This window comes from Sminthopsis crassicaudata, chromosome 6 (genome assembly GCF_048593235.1).
Source record: "Sminthopsis crassicaudata isolate SCR6 chromosome 6, ASM4859323v1, whole genome shotgun sequence".
Lineage (NCBI taxonomy): Eukaryota > Metazoa > Chordata > Mammalia > Dasyuromorphia > Dasyuridae > Sminthopsis > Sminthopsis crassicaudata.
Window position 1 is genome coordinate 67,031,151 of NC_133622.1, and position 11,151 is coordinate 67,042,301.

An 11,151-nucleotide genomic window follows, 5' to 3' on the forward strand; every position below is an offset into this window, starting at 1 on the left:
CAGTATGTAGAGACTAGGACCTGGGGAAGACCTGAATTCCAATCCTGCCTCAGACATTAACCATGAACACGACATAAAATTGGGATCATAATGGTACTTCCCTGGGATAGCTATTATGAAAATCAAATGAGACAATTATATAGTTCTTTGCTTTTAGAGTGTTTTTTTAAGGCTTCTTAAAATACTCTGTAAACACTAGCTAACTCTCACTATCATGAATCACAGAATTAGACAGCATGATATGGGGGAAAGATGCTACATTTAGACTCACAAAATCTGGATTCAAACCTGATTCTATTTTTCACTGATGACATCTCTCTGGGTTTTATTTGCTATAATGAAGGGAATGGTCTAAATAACCTCTAAGATCCCTTCTAGCTCTAAATCTATGATCCTATGTTACTGAGGGAGCAGCTAATAATATATTTTGAACATGTTACATGCAATTCATATTAAGAAACAAATAATTATAAATGTTTAGTTGGGTTTTGGGGGGCTAGTATGTTCTCTTTAAAAAGAAATAAATTCGTTGTTCAATTGGGGGGGGGGGGCGATATTCCCAACAATAGTAGCTGATTGTCACAATCATTATTTCCATAACCAACCTCCCAGGACTGTGGTGATAAATGCAACCCTTTGCAAATCTGAAAGATAAAATACTATTAATTGTTATTGTTACTTCTCCTTTCTAGAGAAGGATTTTAACTAATCTATCTTTGTTAAGCACTAAAATCAAATGAAAGAGAGAAGCTCAGAATCAATAAAAAGAAAACAAAAATTTATTACGATAACACTTCTATAACAGTTCAAGTCAGAGAATTTTCTTTAATTGATATAAAAATAGGATTGGAATCCTTGAGACACAAAAGAGGATTTAAATCCATTACAGAATAGATCTACTTACCTCACACTTAACTATACAGCTATTAACACAACCCAATAGACACCCTTTTCCATTCAACAAATTTTAAAACTGACACACAAAAATCCTCTCTCATCAGCCAATGACTAGATAATTTTATGAAATCTGAAAAACAAAACATATATAAGTTTTTGTGCATTTATTACATTTTATAAGAATCCTAATTTTTTCATATTATTTCTGAATCCTAAATGCTCTCATTTGAAATTCAAAAAAATAAAGGGGAAAAGTGACAAGTAATACAGATTGACATTTTAGAATCTTATAAAAACTTTGCTAAGAAACTCCCCTGCAGGTCACTATTCTCAGAAATGTCCTTTACCTCACAATAGCCTCATGTTCAACAGCCTAGTTTCCTAGGCACTGCACTGATTAACAGGCAGCAGCAATGTTATGCTTAATGTTGATAATTTTATAGTTAGCATTAGTTTAAAATCAAAAGCTATCCACCTAAATGCTTTTATTAGAATTTACTTATTAATTATCAACAAGCATTTACTAAGTGGCCATTATATGCCAGGCATTGAGTTAAGTACTAGAAGATAAAAAATGTTCTAGTTCCTGTTATCAAAAGAACTTACTACTAAGTTCTTGTCTATTAAGGGAATATGATGTTAATATAAAAAAATAAAATGCAAAAGAAATATATGGAGATTTTAGGGGAAGGCATGAACATCGAATCAAAGCCCTGATGAAGGTTAGGGCTAGGAGTTCCAAGAGATAAAAAGTTAAGTAGAAAGACTATTTTAGTCTGGAAAGCAAACAATTGTAAAGAAACAGGGGCAGGAGATAGAATATCATTTATAGAAAATAGAAAACAGATCAAATTGGTCAACGCCTAGAATGCATGAGAGTGAATATAACACATAACCATCTTGGACAAATAAGGTAAAGACAAGTTTTGAAAAGCTTTAAATGCCCATCAAAGAGGTTGTACTTTATTCTACAGACAATGAAGCTTCCTGGGAAGGAATGATAGTCAATTCTGGCTTTAAGGCTATTATTGGCATATGATCACAGAATCGCAGTGCTACAGCTAGGAAGGGACCTTCAAAAGGCAATGCCTTCATTTTAAAGATGAAGAAACTCATAAGTACAGAATACAAGTTTCTTATTTGCCCAAGGTCACACAGGTAAGGATCAATGATTTGAACCCAAGTACCATCATTCCCAGGCCAGTGATTGTTCCTTTGAACAACATTGATGGTAGAATGGGGGAGAATGAAGTTGGAAAGAGCTGCTAAGAAGCTATTACAGTCATCCAAGAGGAATGGGGAGAAGAGCTTGTACTAAGGCAGTGAAAGTGTGAGTAGAAAGAATAGAAGGGATACAAGATCAGATGCTGAAAGAATTTTTCAATAAACTGAACAAGTAACTAGAATGGGGCTGGAGGAAGAATGAAGACATTAGCATGACTCTAATGTAATAGAAAAAGTAGCAAGCAAGAGAGACTTGGGACAAAAGACAGTGAATTTCATTTATAACACACAGAGTTTATGAAGATATCTCAAGGGCAATTGTACTAAGGAGAGATTAATATTGAATATAAAGTTATGAGTTATCTGCACAGAGGTAATGATTTGATTCAGTAGAAGCTGGTGAAATGAGAAAAAGTATATGGAGAGAAGGGACTCAGGACAGAATTCTGGAGAACATATGGGATAGAACATAGGTAACAAAACCACAAAAGAAACAGAGGAGAGATATGACAGGAACAGAACCATAACAGAGCCATATCACAAAGGCCAAACAAGGATGGAAGGCAGACAACAAGGGTCTGACAAAGTGAGTGGGAAATAAGAAAGGAAAGCAAGAGCATAGACAACTTGGCAGTGAAAAGAGGATAATAGCTTGAGCAGATGATAGGATCAAAAGAAGCTTTCTTGAGGATGGGGAGAACTACCACAGGATTGTATCCAGAAGGAAAGAAGAGACTGGCACTAAGAGAGAAGGGATGATCAAAGGGGCAGGCACTTGGAAGAAACAGAAAGGGAAGAGACCAAGGACATAACTGAGGATTGGATGAACAAATTATAATTTATGTGTATAATGGAATATTGTTGCACTCCAAGAAATAACAAAATGGATGGCCAGTGATTTCATACAAACTCATATCAACTGAAGCAGAATAAAAAGAACAGAACCCAAACAATTTATGCAATCATAATCCACTTGTAAAAAGGGGGAAAAAAAAACTTAAAAAGCTTAAGAATTTTCAATGCAATGACCAAGAACAATTCCAAGACTGCTGATGAAACATGTTACCCATCTTTTGAGTGTGAAGTGATGAACTCAAATCATTTTCAAATATGGTTATATGGAGTTTTGGTTTATTTAACTAAACATATTTGATGCAAGGGCTTATTTTTTTCTTTAAACTGTGAAAGTCAGGAATGAGAGAGAGGGGTAGGCAACAGGGTTACAAAAAAATTCATTTAGGCAATTTTTAAATACACAGAAGAGACTATATGGAAAGTCAAAAGAAAATGCAGGTAAGCAATAGTGCTTTGAAGATAACATGTTGAATTTGTGGTATAGTTGGAGGGAGAATCAAGCTATGTGTGATGAACATCTAAAACTACACATACAATCTTCTTTTTCTGTTCTAACTTTAGAATTTTTTTTCTTCATAAAAGCAAAGGAGGATGGCAGAAGGAAAAAAATTTACATTCTAATAATAGTGATGTTCAATTAAATTTCCTAAATTCCCACAATAATTGGAAATAATTGACAGCTCTAAATCTTTTAGTTTTATGACAAACTCCCCATAATGACTGCTTGGAAAGAGACTGTACTAGTATAATTACCCCCACTTTATAGAGAAAGAAATTGAGGCAGATAGATTAAATAACTAGATACTCAAACCCAAGTGTCCTGGCTTCTTTATCAGCATCCACTGTACCAATACACACTGCCCCTACATGTGCAGATAAAAACCAAAATTGGGCACATTATTTTTAATTTCTTTGAAAAATGTGAAAATTTGTATAAGAACTTTTTGAAATTTGATCGAGTTCTACAAAAGATTTTATGTGTGTATTTTATTAAGAGAAACTAACTGAAGTTTACTCCAGAACCTTCATCCAAAATCCTAATATAGCAGGCATCCAACAGATATGCTATAAAATTGGTATATTCCATAATGTATAAATTTATTTGTACTTTCTTAATAATAAAGAGGTACATTTTGGATATGTGCCAGATACTATACAAAGTCTACTTTGAATACATAAAGATATGAAATGCTTAACATTTAGATTACTTACAGTGAAAGGAATAAATATTTGAGGTAGTCAAATGGAACATACCAGACTTGCATACTTATATACAAACAAGACTACAAACAATGAATCACTGAGACAGTAAGCACAGATTAGAAAATTAATTTGTTTTATAAATGGTGACAAGTATACTCAAGATTTATTTTAAACCTATTTTCATAGAACAAGCAATGACAAAAGGCAAAATATATTTTTTAAAATCAAATTTATGTATCATTAACTAATTATAACCTAAAAATTAGTGCAAGAGGCCCCATTTTGATAATTATCTAATAGAGGTTCAAAGTGTCACAGTATACATAGCATAATTTGTCTTTTTCAAAGAAAAACTTACTTTTTCCCATTTATGCACACAATGCTTATGAAACTTCTTAAATTGAATGTTTATCTCAGTAAATAAGTTCACTATAAAAAAGGGTCCAAAAAATTTTTGATTCCAATATCAGTTTCATAACTTACTCCCTAAGAGTTTTCATTTAGCACAATTTACAGGTGAAGTTCTAAAATCCAAGGCTTTACCTCATAAATGAGATAAGAATAGCAATCACTTTTCATGTCCTTTCAATTTTCCTTACTTTTCAGTGACCAAATATAAACAAATGAAAGCAAGTGCACTAGATAAATTACCAAGAGGATAATCATAAACCTAAGATGAGAATTTGTTTTTTAAAATGTGAGAATTATAATCTAACAACACAAATAAACACAAATAGCACAGTGCCTAAAGGAAATCAGATTGGCCCAGTTTAAACAAATCATGTGAAGCATTAATACACAACATACAATGAACTAAAATGATTTTTTTTCAAGTTCTAAATCTAAATCTGAATGTTATTCAATCATCCCTGTCCCAAGTTTGCTCAGTGTTCTATTTCAGAGCAGGGAAGAGAGAAAGAAATGAACAGGTTAGCTTAGGGACTTTGGGACAGAAGTACTTTAAAGTTATCCAAAATATGGATAGCAAAAAACAGTTGGAGCACTGCTTTCTCATCTTTGGAAAAACAAAGATGCATACTTTAAACTGTTAAGGAAAACTGCCCAAGTGTATAGTTCAAGATACAATTAACATGATTAGAAATGTATGAGAAAAGTGAATAGTTTACAGAGAAATTTGTGTCTATGGATGCATTTTGGATCTTTCACTTAAAAAAAAAAAAAAGCAGATATTAGAAGCAGTACTAGTAAATGTGGGTGAAAAAATACTGAAAAATGTCCAGTGTCTCAATTTTTGCAAATATTTACATGGTTGTAACAAATGATTTCCAGAATTTCTTATTTTTTAATATCATTATTATTCTGTATGTATAATTTTTTAAAACTCCAACTAAAATGAAATCCTTTGCAATATTAAAATACATCACATCTCAAACACAGCCATTTGCAGCTACTGAAATATATGAACTAATGATTAGAGAGGAAGCCAACTGGTGCAGTAGAGGACACGGGGTTAGATTCTGGAAGCCTCATCTTCATGAGTTAAAAGCTGCCATGCACCAGGTGTATGATCCTGGGCAAGTCACTTACCCCTGTTTGACTCAATTTGCTCATACAAAATATTAGCTGAAGAAAGAAATGGCAAAACAGTTCAAAATCTTTGCCAAGAAAGTACCAAATGGGGTCATGAAGAATCAGACCCAAGTGACAAGACTAAACAACTAAAGAACAGGAAATGCCAGTTACGTAATTTAGTATTAGAGTTGAAAGATCCTAGAATCACTTTTTTTTTTTAAGATAGATGAAACTTTTGAAATATCCAGTTTTCTATAAATTTTAAAAGATCTAATTTCTTTTAAAAATATGCTTGAAACTGAACTCTTCTCAGGAATACATAGATCCAAGACAATTCCATTAGACTTGGGATCTTCTGCATCCAGAGAGAGAACTATGGAGATCAAAACATAATATTTTTTTTTTACCTATTGTCTTTTTGTTTGCTTATTTTTTCTCATGATTTTTTCCTTTTGTTCTCATTTTTCTTTCACAACAGGACTGATATGGAAATGTATTCAAAATGTCTGTACATGAATTACATATCAGATTGCTTGCTATCTTGGGGACAGGAAGAAAAAAAATTAGAATTCAAAATCTTTCAAAAATGAATGTTGAAAGCTATCTTTACATGTAATTGGAAAAATAAAATGCTACTGGAAAAAATAATAAAAATTGAAGTCCTTCCCATAAAATAAAATAAAATAAAATATGCTTCAAATACAATAAACTTCATTTTAAGGAAAATGAAGCTGCTGCTCCTTGTGTACCTAGTTAAAAATCTCTCCTTTCCCAGACTCCATCTGAGCCTAGAGGCCATTCACTGGATTGAATCTGTGGTCAGACACTTTTAAATTTACATTTTCATTCACTTTAAATGCTTTCATGCTGTTTCTACCTTGTCTGTATTTCTTTAAGTTAAAATAAAATGTCAACAACCTCCCCCACCAAAAAAAATAATTTAAAAAAAGGAGGTAATAGTGGTACAAAGGAAAAAGTAAAGAACTTGGAAGATGATACAGGTTCATACTCCAGCTTTGAGATTTATTCGTAGTGGAATTTGTCAGTTTCATTATCTGTAAAGTAGTAATGATAATATACTTGTAATACCTAAACATAAAGTGCTATACAAATATAAGCTAGCATAAGTATTGCAAATATTATATACTACTGCATATTATCATTTTTAAAAAATATTTTAGTTAGGATAATTGTAAAGGGATTCATTATAGATTTCCTTTATATAGCCAACTGTTCTGTGCTTTCAGAATATAACTCAATTTAGGAAACTGATTGGTTCAGCCCTTTATAAAACCATTCTATTATGTGAACTAAGGTTTAAGTTAGAGTGAAAAATGTAAAAGCTGCTCTGAGCCATTTCATACTAAAACATATGAAGTGTATTTATGGGATTTTTTTTTTTTTATCCAAAAGTCTATTAGCAAAAGAAAAACATTTGTTTATTCCTATCTCAAATCTGTCTGGATAGGACACTTTTTAAACTAAAGTTATAATCCGATGAAGGATTTTAAATTTTGTAACAAATACTGATTAATTGTATAGAACTGCCTGCCATCTAGGGGAGGGGGTGGACAGGAGGGGAAAAGCTGGAACAGAAGTGTTTGTAAGGGTCAATGTTGAAAAATTACCCATGCATATGTTTTGTCAATAAAAAGCTATAATAATAACAATAATAATAAAAATAAAAAAAACAAATACTGATTAATATATTTTGGGTAAAAGCATAGTTTAGAAAGGAGATGTTATCAACAAGATTCTTATCTATTATTCTGATCATACTGTACTAGACAGTTAACAATTATGAGACTAGTAGTTTAAAGAAGAAATAGAAGGGGTGAAAAAGATGTTATCTTAGTCTTTGCAGATCTAAATACATTTAAAGAAAACTGCACATGGATATTACTTTTCTGACCTAAGAAATGTTATTCATGTTATCCATACTTAACTGAAAAATTAATATTTTAGAAAAAGCCCCTAAAATATCTGGGTTAAAATTTAACAAAACTTAATAATTATATTTATCTACATCTTATTTATTTAGCACAACTTCTATTGCTGGTTTTGACCTCATATGAACACAGTAATGACAAATTACTCTATTTTCCTATTTTTCTCTTCACCTACAATCAAACAAATACTGGATAGCAGTGAGGAATACTATAACTGTGCAATCGTTTCAAAGGACTTCACTGAATTGCCTAACTGGTGAAATTTTAACAAAATCTCAAGACTTAGACATCTAATACAACCCAAATTTGAGCAAGGACCTTCTCCATAACATCAGCAAGTAGTTAGCCTAACAACTTTTACTGGAATACCTCAAGTGATGGGGAACTCACTACCTCATACTTCAATTAAACAGAATATTGCTAAACATCACTAAATATTAAATAACAGGGTCAGCTATTATTGTTAAGCTTGTTTTTCTATAGAATCAAGTTTGTTTTAACTTATAAAATTTACTATTCTACTGTGAATAACATACATAGAATGAACATCAGACACTGAATAAATTTTAAATATACGAACTCAAAACCTTTATTTCAAACCAACTTACTCAAAACTGATTTTTTTTATATAAAATTTATTTCAAATACACAAGACATTCAATGTAATTTCATTTCTCTATGTAATTATACCCCTCTGATCCCTGAAAATAATAAATATTGTACAACTTACATAAATTTCTATTTTAAAAAGCAAAATTTTGAGATGGCATAAATTATTAAACATACATACACATATTTACATCTCAAATTAATAGAATTTTCTAGATATCCACTGGAGTCAGGACCTGGCCAGTTACTTAGGTATGTGATCATTAGCAAGTCTCTTACTCTTTCAGGGCCTTGGTTTCCTCATTTATAAAATGAAATAGTTTGATGAAGTGATCTCTAATTTCTTTTTCAGTTCTAAATCTTTACTGCAGGAGTAGGGAAGCATTTGAAAGACTTGTGCATCTGGTCCTTCATTCTTATCATTCATGCCTACAGTAATCCTTAAGTAGCTGAAGGAACTTGAATTCTTTTTCTAAGAAGTTGTACATGATTATTATTAGTTCTGCTCCTCAAAGTAAAGTTCCTAGAGGCTATGCTGGGCAATTAAATCATCTAGAGAACCCCCCACCGTCTTAGGACTGGGCAGAAATCTGCAGATTCCACTGCACAGAATTCTTTGGGGACAAGTTACAGATTCTTCAGCCAGGAAACAGATTTTTTTTTTTCATTTTATAGCTTCTCCATGCCCTATTAAAGCATTAGAAAACTACCACTTTGTTCTCAACACCCAGAGGAGCCCAAAGGGCCTAACATAATACCATCTCAGTGGCATGGATGAGATGACTCTCTAGCAAATAAAATAAAGAAATTTAAACAAAAAGAACATGGAGTCAAAATGGGAAAATGGGAAGCCTAGTATACAGTGAACAGAAAAAACTATCAAATAGTGACATATCTACTTAACTACTGATCAAAAGGACAGACATATCCTGCATACTCAGGATGGAAAGGTTTGGGGTCATTTCTGGCAGCCCGGTGTGGTAGAAAAAGTCCTGAACTCTTCAGGATACTAGGAATTAGAAAATCTCCAATTAACGAGTAGTTCTGACACCTAGCAGTCACGAAATAACATGCCAGTCACTCAAGCAGTCTCCCCGTAAGTAGAAACAAAGACAAAAAACAATGCTTGTATTATCCTGAAACACTTTTCATCAGAAAATGCTTTACAAACCTGCAACAAGGTATCTATTTACGATATTGTATATATCAATATATGCATTTAACAACTTTAGATTACACTGTCACCCATTTCACAGCCAGGGTAAATAATATATGAATGCAAAGAGTTCTAGCTTATTTTTGCTACTCAGAATTATTTCTAACTTCCTTAAAATGCTAGCATTTGGCTGAATTTCACCGTTAGTTGTTTCCCGTCCAAGACTCCTATTTTTATTTTAAATTAACCTATTTCCAACAAAAATGAAAGAAACATGACATATCCACGCCTGTTACTAAGACTCATCTTCGGTGATTCTAGGGACAGTGCACAAGAGTAAGGAGATAGAAAAGTAAATCAGATTAGAACTACAGAGACTGCCCAACCGGATTACAATTGAGCACCTAGAGCTTCGGAGAAAACACCGAACGTGAACAAAACGCAGTTGGCAGACAGAACAAAGTTCCCGAGAAGCCCCGCTCATGCCCGGGGGCACGGTGCCGCCAGGCTTGTACAAGTTCACAGGGCCAGAGATGCTCACTTCTGCCCGCAAACCCCAGGGGGACTCGTGGGCTCGGGACAGGAGGGGCCCGGAAAGTCTTCCCCAAGGATGGCTCCCGGAGCCGCCCCACTCCCCCGGCCCTTTTGCCTCCCAAGTTTGCAGGAAAATTCGGGGCCCCAGCGGGCGCACCAGGGAGCTCTGTCACCGGGCCCGGGCACGCTCATTTCTCTCAGATTCCGCCGCGGGTTCCTCGCGCCCCGGGCAGCGCACAACCTGCCAGCCGCCGGGGACCGCGGGGGCCTGGGCCAGGCGAAGGGCGAGAGCGGGCCGTGGGCTCCGCCAGGCTGTCCCTCCCCGCGAGCCGCGCTCCCCATGGCCCCCGCACCCCCCCTCCCGCACTCACACTCACACGCACACTCACACGCACACTCACACGCGCGCACACGCACACTCTCCCCGAGTTGGGCTCCTCCGCAACCTGACTCCCGCCCTGCCCCGGGACCAAGCCTTGGCGGCGGCGGGAGCGGGACCTTAGTCCCGCGAGCTCAGCTCTCCCCCGGCCCATCCCCCTCCTGGCCGGGCCCCCCGCCTGCCCCAGGCCCCGGCCGGCCGGTGTCAGCGCCGCCGCTCCAGCAGCGCTTCAGAGCCCAGCACACTGGAGGACGCGGGGCGGGGGGAGGGTGGAGCGTGAGCCCCCATTCTCTCCGTAGCCCCCCCCCTCCAGCTCCTCCCTCTTACCTGCGAGTCGAGTCCCTGCCGAGGGCCGCCGCGCCTTGCTCCCTCCCCGCTGGGCCGAGGGGCAGCCACCGCCGTCGCCGAGGGCCAAGAGTCCGAAGGGAGCCGGCCGGGCCTCCCCGGCAGCAGGAGCAGCTCCACAGGGAGAGGAGGAGACAAAACAGCGGCGCGCCTCCTCCCTGCTCTCTGCTCCCTCCCTCTCTCCCAACCGCTCCCCCGCCCGCCCGCTCCACAACAGCTCCCCCCCAACGGCGGCGGCGGCGGCGGCGGCGACACTGAGCCCCGGCGCACGCAGCAATGGTCCCCCAACCCGCCGCCGCCGAGTTCTCCCCGCGCCCGGCCCCCTCCCTGCAGCCCGCCCGGCTCCGCCCCCTCCGCCTCCTGCTGCCGCCACCAGGACACACGAGTCCGCCCGCGCGCGCCCCCCACACACGCAGATCCCCGGCGGGAGGGGGTGCGCCGCTTGGCGGCCACCGGCCACGGCCGCG

At 37.2% G+C, this 11,151-nt stretch overlaps 1 protein-coding gene across 2 annotated transcripts in view; it reads right to left on the bottom strand.

Annotated features, from left to right (window-relative positions):
• The window catches only part of ELF2 (E74 like ETS transcription factor 2), an 84,629-nt gene extending 73,775 nt beyond the window's left edge, over positions 1–10,854 (bottom strand). For both annotated transcript variants that reach the window (XM_074273712.1, XM_074273714.1), the window contains exon 1: positions 10,667–10,854. The gene's annotated coding sequence lies outside the window, so the exon portion shown is untranslated. The remainder of the gene's footprint in view (positions 1–10,666) is intronic.
• Positions 10,855–11,151: the final 297 nt, after the last annotated feature.